A 21,068-nucleotide genomic window follows, 5' to 3' on the forward strand; every position below is an offset into this window, starting at 1 on the left:
CCTGAGCCCCTGAGTATAATACAGTTTTTCCAGTTTTTTAGATGCTTCCCTGACCCAGTTTTGAAGTCCTAGCTAGAGGCCAGTCAGTTCCTCTTCTTGAACAGTCAATGAAGTCCAGACCCCCAACCATTCCTTATCAGCCTCTCACACTTCAGGTCACTATACTTCCACCCTAATTCCCCCAGGGCCAAGTTCCAGACAATCGAGGATGGCCTCTACACCCCAGAGTCCATGGAAATTATTCAAATTAGCCAATCATAAGCCTGCTTGCCCTGCCTCACCCTTTCCTTCCCATAGAAACCACAATAAAGTGCTTGCCCATATTTCTCTCTTCATCTGCCTCCATGACCAATCCCAGTGCTTCACCATTTGGCCCTACATGAGGTACTGTGTTCTCCTTCTGGGAGTTATGAGTAAAACAAAACTGTGACAGTCTTTCTGGTTTCTCTCTTGATCTGCATCGAGCCTCACAATATCCTCCACAAGGTTTAACTCAAGTTAAAACATTAAGCTACTATAATAAGCACGGGTTCCCTGCTACTCTGTGTTGGACATGCAGCTGGTGCATCAAGTACAACTTTATTGCTTTAAGCCGCTGAGGTTTGAGGTTGTTGTTGACTGTAACATAATCTAATCCATCCCAATTGAGAACTGCCCAATTTCTATTTCCCTTACTCTTGTGACAGCACATCAAATTTTCATTGGGAAACCATCTCTCTCTGACTCCCATGTGGTTAAGGTGTTGACTTCAGTTCCCTGGCTCCAAGAGAAATGTCACCCAAGCCAAGACAATCAGCATAATTCATTTACCTTCAAAAAATATCCCAAATATGACCACTTCTTTCTACCTTCATCAACCTGGTCCATGCCAACTTCATTTCATCACTGGATGACTACCTTTGCCTCTTCTCTGGTTTCCCTAGTCTCTTCTATAGTCTATTGTCAACAGCGTAATCAGAGGGATAAGTTGGAAAAATAATTCACAGCATGTCACTCCTCTGCTCAAAACCCTCCTAAGACCACCCATCTCACTCAGTAAAAAGCAAAGTCCTTCCAATGGCCAACAAGGTCATACCTGATTTGCCCCCTCTTACTCCTCTGTCCTCTCCTATTTCGTTCTCCCTAGCTTACTCTTTTCACTGGCCTCCTTGCTTTTCCACAAATTTTCCAGGCTTGTTTCTGCCTCCGAGCCTTTCTACTAGCCATTTCCTCTGCCTGGAGTGCTCTTCCTCCATATCTATACAGCTCACTCCTTTATCTCCTTCAAATCTTCGTGCAGATGTCACCTTCTCAGTAAAGCCTTCTATGACACTCAATCAAAAATTCAAATCTGCAACTCCTCAGTATTTCCTATCCTTTTTTCTTACCTTATCAATGACCACAGCATAATCTAAAATGCTGTATATTTTAAGAATTTATCTGGCTTCACCAGAATATAAATTCCATGAGAGCAGGAACTGTCATCTATTTTACTCATTAATATATTCCCAGAGTTGAAAATAGTGTTTGACACATAATAGTTGTTGTAAATATTTTTTAATGAATGACAATGATGAGCTTTGCACAGGGCAGTATCATAGCCAATGAGGTTTATCTGAGGTGCAATTATTGCTGAAGGATGACAAAATGAATGAATGAATTCCATCTCCTTAGTTACAGTTATTAATTCAAGAATGACCCAATTCAGCCTAAAACTTAACTTCAGAGACTGGTTGGAATTATTAGAAATTTGTGACAGAGACTGACAGCTGACAATCAAAAATGTATGCCCTCCTAGAGAATTAATGTCAATCCTTCCCAGACTTTTTCAAAACATAGAATAGGAGGAATCACTTCCAAACACATTTTATGAGCCCAGCATTGCTCTCATAGCAAAGCCAGACAAGGACATACAAGAAAAGAAAATTACGGACCAATAACTCTGATGAACAGAGATGCAAATATTCTCAATAAATACTAGCAAACTGAATTCAAAGCACATTAGAAGGATCATACACGATGATCAAGTGGTTCAACATATGCAAATCAATAAACATGACACACTGCTTTAACAGAATGAAGAATCTCAATAGATGCAGAAAAAGCATTTGAAAAAATTTAATATCCTTTCATGATACAAACTCTCAACAAATTAGGTATAGAATGAATATACCTCAACACAATAAACAAGGAGTTCAAAGATCTACACGCTGAAAACCATAAAAACATTGGTGAAAAAAACTGAAGAGGATAGCAATAAATGGAAGGATATTCTATGTTCACGGTTTGGAAGAATTAATATTGTTATAATGTTCATACAACCCAAGGCAACCTACAAATTCAATGCTATCCCTAACAAAATCCCAATGGCATTTTCACAGAAATAGAAAAAGTCATAAAATTTGTATGAGAACATAAAAGGCCTCAAATATCCAAAGCAATCTTGAGCTGAAAGAATAAATCTAGAGTCATCACTCTTCCTGACTTCAAACTAGAATACAAAGCTATGGTATTCAAAATGGTATTGTATTGGCATAAAAACAAACACATAGGTCAATGGAACAGAAATAAACCCACACATATATGGTCAACTAATCTTTGACAAGAGCACCAAGAATACACAGTGGGAAGAGAATAATCTCTTCAATTATTGGTGTTAGAAAAACTCGACATCCACATGCAAAAGAATGAAATCAGACCCTTATCTTACACCATACACAAAAACTAACTTGAAATGAATTAATGACTTAAATATAAGGCCTGAAACCATAAAACTCCTAGAAAAAAAACATTGATATTAGTCTTGGCAATGATTTTTTGGATACCATGACACCAAAAGCACAGGCAACAAAAGCAAAAATAAACAAGTGGAACTACATTAAAGTAAAAAGCTGTGCACAGCAAAGGAAACATTCAACAAAATGAGAAGACAATCTATGGAAGAGGAGAAAATATTTGCAAACTATATATCTGATAAGGGATTAATGTCTAAAATATATAAAAATCCCTACAACTTGATAGCAAGAAAAATAAAAACAAAAATATATAACCCAACTTTAAAATGGGCAAAGGGGGGTGCCTGGGTGGCTCAGTCGTTAAGTGTCTGCCTTCGGCTCAGGTCATGATCCCGGGGTCCTGGGATCAAGCCCCGCATCAGGCTCCCTGCTCTGCGGGAAGACTGCTTCTCCCTCTCCCACTCCCCCTGCTTGTGTTCCCTCTCTCTTTGTGTCTCTCTCTGTCAAATAAATAAATAAAATCTTAATAAATAAATAAATAAATAAATAAAATGGGCAAAGGATCTGAATATATTTTTTTCCAAAAAAGACATGAAAATGGCCAACAGGTATATTAAAAGTTGCTCAACTCCATTCATCGTCAGGGACATGCAAATCAAAACCAAAATGAGGTATCACCTCACACCTATTAGGATGTCTATTATCAAAAAGAGAGGAGGTAACAAGTATTGGTGAGAGTGTGCTGGGGGGGTGCTCGTGGTAATCAGGAACACCTGTGTACGACCATCATGTGAAAGAAAAATAAGTTCTTATTGTGCTAAGACAATAAATTGTAGGGGCTTGCTTGTTACAGTAGCTAGCATGATGCTAATACTGAAGAAGCAGTTTTGATTTTTCCGGCTGCTAAGAGGACAGGTTGCAAGCCCAGGGGTATTAGTGCTACTGCATGGGAAGAATCTGCCTGAACTAACTGCTCCCAGAGGCCAGCAGATCTGAGAAAACACCAGATTCACAAGGACATCATTTGAGCCCCTGAATAAAGCTAGTTCTGCCAATAAACTTTTTCCAAAAACCCAGCCAGTAAATTCTCTCTTGCTCAAGCAGGTTTGAGTTGACTTTTCTGTTGCTCAGAAAACTCCCAAGACAGAAAGTCTTGACTGATAGCAAATGGGTGGAGGAAAGTGGGGGCGGGGGGGAAAGGAGCCAAAAGGAGTTTGAGTCAAGATCATGGTAAGCCTGCACCCCACCCAAAGACTTTGGAACTTAGAACCATTCACTTAAGTGAGGAGGACAGGAGATGGGGATCTGAGAATCTGCAACATCTTGCTACATAACTAGCAATAGCCAGCGATATTTTCCAAAGGTGTAACCCACATCAAAACTGGAATTTCTTTCTTGCCTAGAAGCAGTTTGTGGCTCCATCCATGTACTGTTCTGGATCTAACCTGCAATTCTACAGCAGTAATCTCTACAATTTTCCCTTAAGATTAGGAATTTTCAAACTTTTCAAAGACAGCAAGAAAATTGAGGTCAAATTTTCTTCAAGCAGTAAGCATCTGGAATATATTGGCAATGTCACCGCAGAGCAAGTACTCTCTCATGATCTATCAGTGCTTCAGGTCAATTACCTTCCTGCTAGCTACTATGGACCCCAGTATTCCAACCATCTAGAAAACACCTCACAGCTATTTAAAGTCCTAGAATGTTAAAACTGAAGGAAGCTTACTACAGTGTGAAGTTGATTATATTTTTGACCTCGCTGTGCTTCAATGCCCTCATAAAGAAAATGAATATTTAAAGGGTTATTGTAAAGAGTATATGGCATATTAGACAAAGCACCTAGAAATGTGCCTTACATAAGTGATCAATAAATGTTAGCTATTTTCTTCCCACAAATATTGATTGAGTACATACTCTATTTCAGGCTCTGGTTCTGTGCTATATCCTGGGGATACAATAGTGTGCAGATAGGTTTCCTGCCTTTGAGGACAGAATAATCTAAAGAAGAAAAGGAATGAGAAAATAATTATGCAGATAACCACTAAGTTACAACCGTAATAAATGCTGCCATGGATCGTATAGCAGAGAGTAAGCAGACATGGTCAGTGGCCTACTCACGTCCCATCGGCCCCCCAGAAGTCAGACGGCTGTGGATATGAATTCCCACCTGGGGGACAATCAAACTTTGCTGGACTTCTTCTTGCCTATTTTAAAGTTTAATGTTGTTTTTACTTGAATCACACAGAGCAAATTAAAGTGGGTATAGGCAGAATCTTTTGCAGAGCTCAAGACCTCCAAGGAGTCCTAACACGGCAGAGAGACAGGAGAGTCCTCTTTTAATAAGGGATAGTCCAAATTATTTTACTGTCAGAAAAATGGCTTGACATAACTGGTTATTTAATGGACATTTAAAAATCTTAAGAAATGTAAATTTCTGTTCTAGAAGTACATTAAAATGGAAGCTTGCTACACTCTTCAGCGGACAGATAGATGCAAGAAAAACGCAAAATTTATCCTAAGGAGCTCTTCCTAGGGCCTGCTTGTTCTTTAAGGCTCTAAATACACAAGTGAGTGCTTATTCCTTGGGAAATCTTTGTGCATGTTCGTTGATGGAAAAGATTATGAAAGCAGATTAGACAAGGAGACTAAATGCAGGCAAAAATTTTCCCCCAAAATTGTTTTACATTTTATAGCATTAGACTCAAGGAGAGTAATAGTCATTATACCTTCATTTCTTATGGGACAATCCAGTTCAACTAATTATCATTAAGGTTTAACTGGAAATTCAATACGTTATGCAAATGTCCCATTTATGTATTATCATGTCAAGTGGGTCCTGAAATGTAGCTGTAGTTCAAAGGAGTAGGAAGATACCCTGGTTCTCTTCTGGAGACACTTCAGAAGCAATGAGCAGCACTCCACAGCCCAGGCACAGGAGTAGAAATCTTGCAGCCAGCTACGGTCTTGTCACAACGGCTCTCTTGCAGAGCAAAGGTGCTACACGAGAGGGATTCTCAATTCCATCCTTTCTAAGAAAATGGAGGTACAACTGCTGGTTGCTTCTGAAGAGCAGCATGACTTTTCGTGTGGCTTGTCAGGAACAAATATGTAAGGCAGGCCAGCCAGTCACACTGCAGGATAGAGAAATAGGAGCCCCACCAGGAGAGGGACAGGGCCAGGGTACAGTGAGGGATTCTAGGAAATGAACCATATTTAGCAACAGAGGGAATGAGAGATGAGGTCCCTATTGCCCCCTCCCCTAATGCGACCCTACACATATCCTAGACTACCTTGACTCACTGTGCATGCAATAGGCCAGGCCTTTGTTCATGCCATGCCCACTGCCTGGAATGCCCTTCTATTATCTCTCCTTGCAAACTCCAAACTACTGGCTATGAGAACCTGCACAAGTCATTTAACCTCTAATAGGAGTGACTGTAGTAACTAATCAACTGGGTTAATAAGAGGATTAAATACAATATTGTATTTAAGTACCTATCACATTGCCTAGAGTACACTAAATAATAAAAATAATTAAAACTTACAGAGTGCTTACTCTGTGCCAAGCCCTGTCCAAAGGGCTTCATGTTATTAATTTATTTAATATCAAATCACTAATCATCAGGGAAATGCAAATCAAAACCACAATGTGATATCACCTCACACCTACTAGGTTGTCTATTATCAAAAAGAAATGGAAAAATGGGGCGCCTGGGTGGCTGAGTCCGTTAAATGTCTGCCTTCAGCTCAGGTCATGATCCCAGGGTGCTGGGATGGAGCCCCGCATCGGCCTCCCTGCTCAGCTGAGAGCCTGCTTCTCCCTCTCTCCCCTGCTCGTGCTCTACCTTTCACTCTCTCTCTCTGTCTCTCAAATAAATAAATAAAATCTTTAAGAAAAAAAAAGAAAGAAAGAAATAGAAAAATGTTCTCGGTAGAGGGAAACCATATACGAACGTCCTGCGGTGGGACAAATCAGTATGTATATAAAGGACTAAGAAGGCCACCGGGGAGGAATGCAGAGACAAGAAGGAACACAGCAAACCACGTATTCTGAGAGTGAGGCAGGGACCAGACACACAGGACCTCTCGAGCTATGTTAAGGAGTTTCATCTCCGCAAATCATTCATGAGCTTTATTCGGTCTTAGTTTCGAGGGGCTGGTCCCTAACACTTAGCCCATTCCTTTTCTGTTAGAAACTTCTTGTTCACCTTGGGTTAGAATCAAGTTTCCTTTGGCTTCTAGCTGTAGGTTCTGTCCCCTGAAGCCCACAGAGAAAACTTACTGCTTGCACTGTTATCTCTCCAGATCACATTTCCTCTAACCTTCCTGCTCCTAAGTTTAACCCATCCTCATATGACCAGGGTTCAAGATCATTTTCCATCACTGTTACTGTCTTTGGGAAACATTCTAGTGGGTCACTGTCCTTCCTCAAATGTGAGGCTCTGAACCAAACACTGGAGTTGGGCCAGGTAGATGAAGATTTTCACCTCCCTTGTTTAGGACGCTTAGCTTCTCTTGATGGAAGTCTCCATTTGAATGCCACCTCCAGTCTGCTGATTCATAATAAGCTCAAAGACAACTAAGACCTTTAATCCATTTCTTGTAAGCTCTCTTAAACCAGGTGTTACTCATCCAATATGTATGTAGGCATTTATTTTTAATTTATACTTTGTTTATTTCGGAAATGACTGTCAGCCTAGAAATGAAAAAAAGTATACATCCACACAGTTAAAGATCCAAGGGAGAGCAGAAACATTACATTTTCAAAGGAGTTTTTCTGAGTTTAAGGGCAGGTATGTACATGTTCCCCCATTCAGTTTCATCCTATTGATTTAGGACTCTTGGCGCTGTTTTTCCAAATCTCTTTCTCTTTTTCAAGACGTAAGCCACTCTCAGCAAAGAATCATCTGCCAATTTGCTGTTGATCACCCTTCTTACCTAGCTCTTCATTCTTTAGGTCAGAAATCTCAGTTCCATCATTTACTAGCTGTGTGACCTTCAACTGGTTAATTAACCTTTCTGTACCCCCATTGTTCTCAACAGCATAATTGTGCCCGCTTCACAGAGATGTTGTGAGGATTAAATAAAGAAACTGATGAGGTTTTTCCGTGCTTTCTTTCCCCTCTTGCTAGCTAGATGAAAGGATTCTGAGCCTAAGGGAGGGTGAGACCCTGAATCTCTCCATGGAGAAGAGCTACTCACCAGTCAGAAACACCTGCATCCAACTGTCATGGGAGAGAAAACTAAGCTCTCACTGTGCTAAGATAGTTATAGGGGGTTGCTTGCCTCCACTGTCCATTCTTCCCAAGTTGAGGAGGCACTACCTGCTGTTTTGTTAATGCAGGGGCAGACAGGGCTGCATTGATACTGGACCTATTTGTCCCCAGGTCCACTGCATCACAGCAAAGCCTGCAGGATGTGGTTTCCAGGTGCCCCCTCAACTTGTTTCCTGTGGTTTTGGCCAATGGGAAGCACCTGGCAAGAGAATGAAAGGCAGGAAGAGAGAACGGCCAGGCTTAATTTCTCCCGCGCACCTGTGGTAGAGTTTATATCTCCTTCCTGCAGACACGCCCACTCAGTCCCACCAGCTTCCTGGAGTGACCCAGGCCCTGGGCTCCAGGTGTACTATCTCTTGCATTTGCCCCTCAAGCTGTGGAATGCTAGGGGCTTCCCACTGTTCTGATCTCTGGTGGCCTCACTGTCCCCTGCTTGGCAATCAGTCCTTCTGTCACCTAGGCATCCAACCGTCTCCATGAAAGAGCTTCTATATGAAATATTCAAGTGATTTCTGTCCTCTGGCCAAATCAATACCCAAAAAAAAAAAAAAGGAATCATCACTCTTCACACCATGATTGACATATTTACTAATAATGAGCTTTGATGACTTTCTGTTTCATCTCTGATTCAGTAAATGGCATATGCGTCTCAGAGAGTGAACATTCTTGTTCCTTGTGAGTTTTTGGCTGGGAGTGTGGGGTGTGTTTTTTGTTTTATTTTAGCCAGACACAAGGAGGCAGATTTTAAAATCCTCTGCCTCCCCTGATCCCAGTGCAATATCGGGACCCTGTAAGATCCTCCTAACTTGTCTTGCTCTTCCTCCTCTTGGCTCCTCAATAATCTGTTTTCAGCAAACAGCCAGAATGAGCCTTTTAAAAATAGAGAAGTCTGATCATGTCACTCCTCTACGTAAGCCTGCTAATGGTTTCCCTTTGCACTTGGAATAAAATCCAAACAGCTCATGGGGCACCTGGGTGGCTCTGTCCATTAAGCATCAGACTCTTGATTTTGGCTCAGTCCATGATCTCAGGGTGGTGAGATCGAGCCCCGAGTTGGGCTCCACACTGAGCATGGAGACTAATTGGGATGCTCTCTCCCTCTCCCTCTGCTTTTCCCTCACTCACATGCATGCTCTCTCTAGCTCTCAAAATATAAATAAATAAAATAAAATGTCATTTAAAATCCAAACAGCTCACCATGGTTGGCATGGCCCTATGGCATCTGTAGCTTGCCTGCTCCCCATCCAAATCTCCTACCTCTTCTGCTCCCTGGCCTGTTCGGCTTCTAGCACGTTGCTTGCTCCTGGTCTCAGTCTCAGAACTTAGCATAACTCTCTTCCCTTGTCGTTCAAATTAACTTAAATTACCTCCCTACCCCTTAGTTATTTCTATCTCTTCAACCTGTTTTTTTTCTCATAGAAGTGCTAATTAACCAAAAATAGCTGGTTCATTTATCTGATTGCTTATATGAGAGCACAGCCACAATGATCCTATTCCCCCGCTGTATCCCCAGCATTCAGGAAATTCAAAATACATAGAGATTTATTGAATAAATGATCCAATCTCTGTTTCTCAGATGAGAGAACTGAAGCCCACAAATATTCATTGACATGCATAGGACCTCCCGACTGAAGATCTGATGTTATATCTTTTTGGCCCCTCTGCCATGCTGGTCCAAACACATCCAGCTTCCATCCTAGAACTTCTAATGCTATATGGCCAACACTTTACCCAGTTTAGACAAAAGATCACCCCACCCTTGGACTCTTCTGTGGCATATTTGTTTAATAGCACAGCTGCCTCTTAGAATTCCACATCTCAATAAACTTTGGCTTCGTGAAAACCAAATAAACAACCACTATTAATTCCACATTGAATTTCGTTATAAATATACTCATTGTTGAAATGTGATTTTTCCCGGTTTATAGATCCCCATATAAATGAATATATGTTTGCATCTATACATGAATGTTTAAATAACACCTCCTGAGGAGGGGCGGAGCAAGATGGCGGAGGAGTAGGAGACCTGGATTTAGTCTGGTCTCAGGAATTCAGCTGAATAGGGATCAAACCATTCTGAACACCTACGAACTCAACAGGAGATCGAAGAGGAGAGTAGCAACAACTCTCTGAACAGAGAAGCGACCACTTACTGGAAGGTAGGACGTGCAGAGAAGTGAATCCGAGGTGATATTCGGGAGGATAGGCGGCAGGGGAGGGGGCCTCCGTTGGCCACTTCTGGCAAGTGATAGAGCCGCGGAGCACAAAATCAGAACTTTTAGAAGTCGGCTCCGCTGAGGGACGTCGCTCCAGTGGCTAAGCGGGGGGTGGAACCCTCATGGGACAGTGTGGTCTCAGGACCCTCGGGGTCACAGAAAGACCGGGGGTGCCTGAGTGCAGCGGAGCTCCCAGGTATCGGAGCGGGGAAACCAGCTGCAGAGACAGAGCCGAGACGTGGGCTCTCAGCTCGGGGTTGCCATAAACTGTGATCCGTGGCACAGTCGGGCCACTGCTCCTCCAGCAGGGACCCAACAAGCGGCAGAGCTGGGGAGACTCCCCTTCCTCCCCCAGGAGGAGCGGCGCAGGAGTGCACTGGAGGCATCTGCTGGGTTTGGAGACTCCACACGGGGTCGGGTGCCAGACATAGAAACACTCAGTCACAGGCCGGGTGAGCACGGAGTGCGGCCGGAGACCAGGGAGATGGGAGTGACTGCTTTTCTCTGGGGGCACACTGAGGAGCGGGGCCCCAAGTTCTCAGCTCCTCCGGGCAGAGAGTGGGAGGCCACCATTTTCACCCTGGTCCTCCAAAGCTGTACCGAGAGCTTGCAGAGAACAAAAGCTCCTGAGAGCAAACCCGAGCAGATAACTTAGCCCAGACCGACAAGGGTGGGGCAATTCCGCCTCCATCAAAGACACTTGGGAACCACGGCAACAGGCCCCTCCCCCAGAAGATCAGCACGAACAGCCAGCAAGCCAAGACCAAGTTTATGGATAAAGGAGAACGGGAGAACTCCAGCGCTAGGGAAATACTGCACATAGAATTCATGGCTTTTTTACCATGATTCATTAGTTTTTCAAAGTTAATTTTTTAACTGTTTTTTTTCTTTTTTTAATTTTTCTTTTTCCCTTTTTCAACCAACATCTTATCAATCCCTTGTTTAAAAAAACATTTTTTATTTTTCATTTTTAGAGTCATATTTTATCCCTTCATAGCAGTTACCCCTATTTTGGGCATATATATATAAGTTGTTCTCTCTTTAAAATTTTGAGATACAGTTTCTTCTAAGAGATCAAAATATACCCTAAATCACTAGTGTATGGCTTTGTTCTAGTCTCCTCCCTGATCACATTCTCTCCCTTTTTTCTTTCTTTTTTTTTTAAATCTTCTCTCTTTTTTCAACTTATCTTATCAATTCCGTTTATAAAATCTTTTATGATTTTCATCTTTACATCTTTACATCTTCCATCCCTTCATTGTATCAACCCTTATTTTGTACATATAAAAGTCTTTCTTCTTTTAAAATTTTAGGAGGCACTTTCTTCTAACAGACCAAAATACACCCAAAATCTAGTGTGTGGCACTGATCTATGCACTAGCCTGATCATATTTGATCATATTCTGTTTTTTTTGTTTTGTTCTCTTTTAGTTTGTTTTTATCTTTTTTTCTTTTTTTTTTCTTCTCTTTCTTTTTTCCTTCTTTCCCTTTCTTTTCCCCTGGTTTCAGGTCTTTTCTGATTTGTATAGAGTATACTTGCTGGGGATGCTGTTACCCTGTTAGCATTTTGTTCTCTCATTCATCTATTCTCCTCTGGACAAAATGACAAGACGAAAAAAATCACCTCAGCAAAAAGAACAAGAGGTAATACCGTCTGCCAGGGACCTACTCAATATGGAAATTAGTATGATGTCGGAACAAGAGTTCAGAATCAAGACTTTAAAGATACTAGCTGGGCTTCAAAAAAGCATGGAAGTTATTAGAGAAACCCTTTCTGAAGAAATGAACTAAAATCTAACCAAGTCAAAATCAAAAAGGCTATTAATGAGGTGCAAACAAAAATGAGGGCACTAACTGCTAGGATAAATGAGGCAGAAGAGAGAATCAGCGATATAGAAGACCAAATGATGGAAAATAAAGAGGCTGAGAAAAAGAGAGAGAAACAACTACTGGATCACGAGGGCAGAATTCGAGAGATAAGTGATACGATAAGACGAAACATTAGAATAATTGGGATCCCAGAAGAAGAAGAAAGAGAGAGAGGGGCAGAAGGTATATTGGAGCAAATTATAGCAGAGAACTTCCCTAATGTGGGGAAGGAAACAGGCATCAAAATCCAGGAGGCACAGAGAACCCCTCTCAAAATCAATAAAAATAGGTCAACACCCCGACATCTAATAGTAAAACTTACGAGTCTCAGAGACAAAGAGAAAATCCTGAAAGCAGCTCGGGAGAAGAGATATGTAACCTAAAATGGTAGAAACATTAGATTGGCAACAGACCTATCCACAGAGACCTGGCAGGCCAGAAAGGACTGGCATGATATCTTCAGAGCACTAAACGAGAAAAATATGCAGCCAAGAATACTATATCCAGCTAGGCTGTCACTGAAAATAGAAGGAGACATAAAAAGCTTCCAGGACAAACAAAAACTAAAGGAATTTGCAAACACAAAACCAGCCCTACAAGAAATATTGAAAGGGGTCCTCTAAGCAAAGAGAGAGCCTAAAAGTAACATAGACCAGAAAGGAACACAGACAATATACAGTAACAGTCACCTTACAGGCAATACAATGGTACTAAATTCATACCTTTCAATAGTTCCCCTGAATGGAAATGGGCTAAATGCCCCAATCAAAAGACACAGGCTATCAGATTGAAATAAAAAACAAGACCCATCAATATGCTATCTGCAAGAGAATCATTTTAGACCCAAAGACACCCCCACATTGAAAGTGAGGGGGTGGAAAACCATTTACCATGCTAATGGACACCAAAAGAAAGCTGGGGTGGCAACCCTTTTATCAGACAAATTAGATTTTAAAACAAAGACTGTAATAAGAGATGAAGAAGGACACTATATCCTACTTAAAGGGTCTATCCAACAAGAAGATCTAACAATTGTAAATATCTATGCCCCGAACATGGCAGCAGCCAATTATATAAGGCAATTAATAACAAGAGCAAAGAAACACATAGACAACAATACAATAATAGTGGGGGACTTTAACACCCCCCTGACTGAAATGGACAGATCATCTAAGCAAAAGATCAACAAGGAAATAAAGACTTTAAATGAAACACTGGACCAAATGGACTTCACAGACATATTCAGAACTTTCCATCCCAAGGCAACGGAATACATATTCTCCTCTAGTGCCCATGGAACATTCTCCAGAATTGATGACATTCTAGGTCACAAATGAGGTCTCAACCAGTACCAAAAGATTGGGATTATTCCCTGCATATTTTCAGACCACAGTGCTTTGAAACTAGAACTCAATCACAAGAGGAAAGTCGGAAAGAACTCAAATACATGGAGGCTAAAGAGCATCCTACTAAAGAATGAATGGGTCAACCAGGAAATTAAAGAGGAATTAAAAAAATTCATGGAAACCAATGAAAATGAAAACACAACTGTTCAAAATCTTTGGGATACAGCAAAGGCAGTCCTAAGAGGAAAATATATAGCCACACAAGCCTTTCTCAAGAAACAAGAAAGGTCTCAAATACACAACCTAACCCTACACCTAAAGGAGCTAGAGATAAAACAGCACATAAAGCCTAAACCCAGCAGGAGAAGAGTAATTATAAAGATCAGAGCAGAAATCAATGAAATAGAAACCAAAAGAACTGTACAACAGATCGACGAAACTAGGAGCTGGTTCGTTGAAAGAATTAACAAGATGGATAAACCCCTGGCCAGACTTATCAAAAAGAAAAGAGAAAGGACCCAAATCAACAAAATCATGAATGAAAGAGGAGAGATCACGACAAACACCAAAGAAATACAACCAATTATAAGAACATATTATGAGCAACTCTATGCCAGCAAATTAGATAACCTGGAAGAAATGGGTGCATTCCTAGAGATGTATCATCTACCAAAACTGAACCAGGAAGAAATAGAAAACCTGAACAGACCTATAACCACTAAGGAAATTGAAGCAGTCATCAAAAGCCTCCCAACAAACAAAAGCCCAGGGCCAGATGGCTTCCCAGGAGAATTCTATCAAACATTTCAAGAAGAATTAATACCTATTCTCCTGAAACTGTTCCAAAAAATAGAAATGGAAGGAAAACTTCCAAACTCATTTTATGAGGCCACGATTACTTTGATCCCAAAACCAGACAAAGACCCCATCAAAAAGAAGAATTACAGACCAATATCCTTGATGAACATGGATGCAGAAATTCTCACCAAAATACTAGCCAATAGGATCCAACAGTACATTAAAGGATTATTCACCATGACCAAGTGGGATTTATCCCTGGGCTGCAAGGTTCGTTCAACATCCGCAAATCAATCAACATGATACAATACATTAACAAAAGAAAGAACAAGAATCATATGATCCTCTCAATAGATGCAGAAAAAGCATTGGACAAAGTACAGCAGCGTTTCTTGATCAAAACTCTTCAGAGTATAGGGATAGAGGGTACATACCTCAATATCGTAAAAGCCATCTATGAAAAACCTACAGCGAATATCATTCTCAATGGGGAAAAGCTGAGAGCTTTTCCCCTAAGGTCAGGAATGCGGCAGGGATGTCCACTCTCACCACTGCTATTCAACATAGTATTAGAAGTCCTAGCCACAGCAAGCAGACAACAAAAAGAAATCAAAGGCATCCAAATCAGCAAAGAGGAAGTCAAACTCTCAGTCTTGGCAGATGATACGATACTGTATGTGGAACACCCAAAAGACTCCACCCCAAAACTGCTAGAACTCATACAGGAATTCAGTAAAGTAGCAGAATATAAAATCAATGCACAGAAATCAGGGGCATTCCTATACACCAACAACAACACAGAAGAGAGACAAATCAAGGAGTCGATCCCATTTACAACTGCACCCAAAACCATAAGATACCTAGGAATAAATTTAACCAAAGAGGCAAAGGATCTGTACTAGGAAAACTATAAAATACTCATGAAAGAAATTGAGGAAGACACAAAGAAATGGAAAAATGTTCCATGCTCATGGATTGGAAGAACAAACATGGTGAAGATGTCAATACTACCTAGAGCAATCTACACATTCAATGCAATCCCCATCAAAATACCATCCACTTTTTTCAAAGAAATGGAACAAATAATCCTACGATTTGTATGGAACCAGAAGAGACCCCGAATAGCCAGAGGAATATTGAAAAAGAAAAGCAAAGCTGGCGGCATCACAATTCTGGACTTCCAACTGTATTACAAAGCTGTCATCATCAAGACAGTATGGTACTGGCACAAAAACAGACACATAGATCAATGGAACAGAATCAAGAGCCCAGAAATGGACCCTCAACTCTATGGTCAACTCATCTTTGACAAAGCAGGAAAGAATGTCCAATGGAATAAAGACAGTCTCTTCAACAAATGGTGTTGGGAAAATTGGACAGCCACATGCAGAAGAATGAAACTGAACCATTTCCTTACACCACACACAAAAATAGACTCCAAATGGTTGAAAGACCTAAACGTGAGACAGGAGTCCATCAAAATCCTAAGGGAGAACACAGGCAGCAACCTCTTCGACCTCAGCCGCAGCAACTTCTTCCTAGAAACATCGCCAAAGGCAAGGGAAGCAAGGGCAAAATGAACTATTGGGATTTCATCAAGATAAATAGCTTTTGCACAGCAAAAGAAACAGTCCACAAAACCAAAAGACAACTGACAGAATGGGAGAAGATATTTGCAAATGACATATCAGATAAAGGGCTGGTATCCAAAATCTATAAAGAACTTATCCAACTCAACACCCAAAGAATAAATAATCCAATCAGGAAATGGGCAGAAGACATGAACAGACATTTTTCCAAAGAAGACATCCAAGTGGCCAACAGACACATGAAAAAGTGCTCAACATCGCTCGGCATCAGGGAAATCCAAATCAAAACCTCAATGAGATATCACCTCACACCAGTCAGAATGGCTAAAATTAACAAGTCAGGAAACGACAGATGTTGGTGGGGATGCGGAGAAAGGGGAACCCTCCTACACTGTTGGCGGGAATGCAAGCTGGTGCAACCCCTCTGGAAAACAGTATGGAGGTTCCTCAAACAGTTGAAAATAGAGCTACCATATGATCCAGCAATTGCACTACTGGGTATTTACCCCAAAGATACAAATGTAGGGATCCGAAGGAGTACGTGCACCCCAATGTTTATAGCAGCAATGTCCACAATAGCCAAACTGTGGAAAGAGCCAAGATGTCCCTCGACAGATGAATGGATAAAGAAGAGGTGGTATATATACACAATGGAATATTATACAGCCATCAAAAGGAATGAGATCTTGCCATTTGCAATGACATGGATGGAATTGGAGGGTGTTATGCTGAGTGAAATAAGTCAATCAGAGAAAGACATGTATCATATGACCTCACTGATATGAGGAATTCTTAATCTCAGGAAACAAATTGAGGGTTGCCAGAGTGGGGGTGGGGTAGGAGGGATGGGGTGGCTGGGTGACAGACATTGGGTAGGGTATGTGCTATGGTGAGCGCTGTGAATTGTGCAAGACTGTTGAGTCACAGATCTGTACCTCTGAAACAAATAATGCAATATATGTTGAGAAAAAAAAAGAAGTTAGCAGGAGGGGAAGAATGAAGGGGAGTGAGTCGGAGGGGGAGACGAACCATGAGAGACGATGGACTCTGAAAAACAAACTGAGGGTTCTAGAGGGGAGGGGGGGGATGGGTTAGCCTGGTGATGGGTATTAAAGAGGGCACATTCTGCATGGAGCACTGGGCGTTAGGAACAAACAATGAATCATGGAACACTACATCAAAAACTAATGATGTAATGTATGGTGGTTAACATAACAATAAAAAATTTAAAAAAACTAATGATGTAAAGTATGGTTACTAACATAACAAAATTAAATTAAAAAAAGATTCTTAAAAAAATAAATAAATAAATAATAAATAAATAAATAAATAACACCTCCTTCTCCTACTGTCTTTCACTTTCCCTTGGCAATTGGCTCCTGAACTTCTGAAAGATCCACCATGGTACTATGTTATTTCAAAGGAGGTTCATGTTATAGTTTAACATTAAAAATAAAAACCGGAAATGTTCAGCTGGCTCAGGGATCCTACCCACCTCAGCTGAGCTTCAAACTCACACCAAGAATCTGAAAGTCTGAAAGAACGCCCAGCCTATTTTTTAGCGAGCGCAGCAAATGGAAAGCGGTGTACCATACCCATGCTGGAAGCCAGAACAACAGAGAAAAGTGCTATCATATTTCATCTGCCAAAGGTGAAGAGAAAGGATTGGATGTGGACTTCAAGATCAAGTCCTGCTTTGGGGACTGAGTTCTGAAGACATTCTTCAGGGCAACTAGGAGAAATGTCTCAGGTAATCATATTTTCCCAGATTGAAAATTAGGACACACAAGTATATGAAATAAATTCCCTTTTTTTGTTGGTTTTTTGTTTGTTTGTTTGTTTGGATGTGTGCAAATACAGGTGGGTGTGGGTGTGTATGTGTGTCTGTGTGTGTGTGTGTGTGTGTGTGTGTGTGTTTATTGATTTTGCGTATATGAAGAAGCCAGTCAAATTTAGAATAAACTTCAAATGCTGGATTTTTCAGGATCCCGGGATGGGTTGGTTGCAGTTATCAAACTGGAGAGATTTTAAAACACTATTATCTCAAAAGATGCTATATGTAACATGTACTGTTATGTCTAACTTTTCTTCAGTTTCTAAAAGAGACAAAATACTTTCCATTTCTTGCAAAACAAAACTTGCAATAGTTCAGCTTGCCTATAAACTAGATTGGAAAATTCTTAGGTCAAAATTCAGGGTTCTTTCAATTTTATACATCTAATTTTACCCGAACTGTATTAGTCAACATAGGCTAGGCTTTTGCTTCAGTAACAAATAACCCCTAAATCACAGCCTCTTAACTTGACAAAGGGGTATTTCTTGCTTAAGCTACATATCCATCAGAGACCTGGATCTGCTCCAGAAAGTTACTCAGGGACGCAAGCCAACAAAGGCTTCATGATCCTATAATGGCACATCTAGAACACAAATCTACTCTGTGGATCACCCATGCAGGAGAAGAGAAGCTGGAGAATTATGGATAGGTTATTCGGTGCCTGAGTCCAGAAGATATACATGTACCTTCTGCTCACATTTGTTTGGCCTGAATTAGTCACGTGGCCTCACCTAACTGCATGGAGGCCTGGGGAATGGAAAGGGACAAATGCAATTTTGGGTGAGCACAATTGGTTCTGCCACACAAACCCTCCAGCCCTCAAGAAGAATTGACCAAGGGCCCCTCAGAATCAGAAAGACCTAGTTGCCAGTTCCTCTACTTAATTACTTGCATGTCTAGTGGCAATTTATTTAACTTCTCTAAAGCACAGTTTCTTTGTGTATAAAATGGCAATACTACTACTAATAATACATATGTTATCAGGTTTTTGTTAGAACTAAGTGAGCAGATTCATGTAAAGTACTCAGAACAGCGTATAATACACAGTAAATCCTCAATACATGGTATTTATATTATTGAGGAGGATAAGAAGGACATCCAATTCCACAATTCTTAAGGTGCCTTAAAGAATCTGTTGCCCCAGGTCTTTCTCATCTCCATATCCACAGGGCAGGATAGCGTCTGGCCTATAATGGATGGTCAGAAATTTTAAACAAATGTTCAGTTAGCTGCCACCTCAATACTTCTCGATCCTTCTCCCCTGTAACCCACAGCTCTCACTACCGCTTGTCTCCTCAACCCGAATGCCCTGCTCATGTCCAGCTGCCTTTGCAATAGCATCCATCCTTTAAGCCCACCACCACCACCACCACAAAGCTTTGTCATGCCTTACTGGTCCACAAGCACCCACTTCTCCTGCCTCCTTCCTCTCAATTTCTACTTCTCTTCTGTGGTCATTTCACATGCAACACTTTGATCTTCCTGTTAACAAGACTGTTCATCTCTTCGAGTAGGGACTGTCTACTTTGTACTCCCAGCGATAATTCATAACAACGATAAAATACTATTATTTTGCTTATCTACCGGCCAGTTTCTGTACAATAGCATTTCTCAAACTTTAGCATGCCTCAAGGTCACCTAGAGTGAAACACAGATCACTTTTGTTAAATCACAGATCATCGGGCCCTGACTCCATAGATCTTCCATAGAGCCCAAGCATTTGCATTGCTAACAGGTTCCCAGTTCACGTGATACTGGTGGCCCAGGAACCACACTTTGAGAGCTCCTGTTACACAAGGTGTTTTTTATCTGTCATTGTGTTTAATCCTCATCGCCATCCTTTGAGGTCGACAGAGCTTCCTCGTGCATCTAACCAATGACACCGAGGCTCCCGGAGCTGAAAACTCTTGCCCAAGTCTACCTTTCCAGTAAGTGGCAGATTCGAGACTGTGACTCAGCACTGGCTAAGCCTCTGCTCTTCACCACCAGCATGATGGTGGATATTGATTCTGTCATGATATACAGCAGTTCATTACTTACTGCAAGAAAGGTCCACTTTCCCTTTGCCTTTAAATTTTCATCAAATTTGAAAACCCAGAGCCCAGGAACATTAAGGTATTTTTTGCTCTTAAAGAAGTTTGCTCCAGCTCAAGATAAAGATGAATCCTTCGTGGTAACTGCAGCCCTAAATCAGAAGCATAATAATAGCAACAGATAGAAGAACAACGAAATGAGAGCCGCAGCCGCCTCACAGGGCAGCTGACTGAGGATCCTTTTCCACTCTGAGGCCCAGGCTGTCTTTCCCCTGGGACCTCTACCCTTCCTCGGTGTTTGCCTTTATGCACTGGTTGGCATTTTGACTATTTCCTAAGGCATTCGGTAAGAAATAAAAATAAAAATAAATTGAAAGAGTAGAGCCCTTCCTCAGAGTAGCAGCCCTGTAGGCTTAGTGCCCAGAAAATCCTGGGAATCGGAGCTGCCCAAGTTTATTCTTGTGACTACACTGCCCTCTAGGGGCCGCTGGTGTCCAGACGGAGGGACCGCGCGTTTGCTTCTCTTCCCGGATAAATGCTGTTGAGATTCAAAGATGGGGTGACCCCAGGGATGTTGGTGGCATGCCTTGTGATATTCGGAGAGATTTGTGCATTGAAAACAAAGAAAATTTAGGGACTGGCAGTGACCTACGTGACCCTCCTCCTCTTCCATGATTCTCTTGCGACACAAAGCCCAGCGTCCTAGAGGCTGTCTATCCTTGTCTAGTCTCATGGTCCACCACACCTAGGATTTGTGCTCAAGTACAGAGTAAACAAAAGCAAATGCAAATGCATGGAACACGTGAGAAAAAATGATCATGATAGTAAAAGAGACTCAAAATCATGGAACAGAGCTAAAAGAATAACACTTAGCAAGAGAAGATTGAGGACACTGCAAAGCCTTTATGAATGTCTCAAGTGTTGACAGCATTTCCAAAATGGTGTCCTGGGGCACCTGGGTGGCTCAGTCATTAAGCGTCTGCCTTCGGCTCAGGTCCTGATCCCAGGGTCCTGGGATCGAGCCCCACATCGGGCTCCCTGCTCCGCGGGAAGCCTGCTTCTCCCTCTCCCACTCCCCCTGCATGTGTTCCCTCTCTCACTGTGTCTCTCTCTGTCAAATAAATAAATAAAATCTTAAAAAAAAAAAAAAGGCATCCTGCAGGATGAGATGTTAAGGGGTATTCCCTGCAGGAAGGCTCCAAGGGCAAATACATTTAAGAAATTTGGGTGAGCAAAGTCCAACAGATTTCTTGAATGTGGGACTTCTCAGGGCCTTTCATATTACCATAGGCCTTGTGAATCTCTGAGGTGGTCATGGGTACAGTGTGTTTGCCAGGCTTATTTAGTGAGAAACTCTGTTCCCCAAGAAATACCTTTTACCTTTTTCACAGGA

The sequence above is a fragment of the Eumetopias jubatus genome, unplaced genomic scaffold, assembly GCF_037043125.1.
Source record: "Eumetopias jubatus isolate StellerSeaLion01/CBP00866 unplaced genomic scaffold, mEumJub1_p1.0 scaffold_1, whole genome shotgun sequence".
Classification (NCBI taxonomy): domain Eukaryota; kingdom Metazoa; phylum Chordata; class Mammalia; order Carnivora; family Otariidae; genus Eumetopias; species Eumetopias jubatus.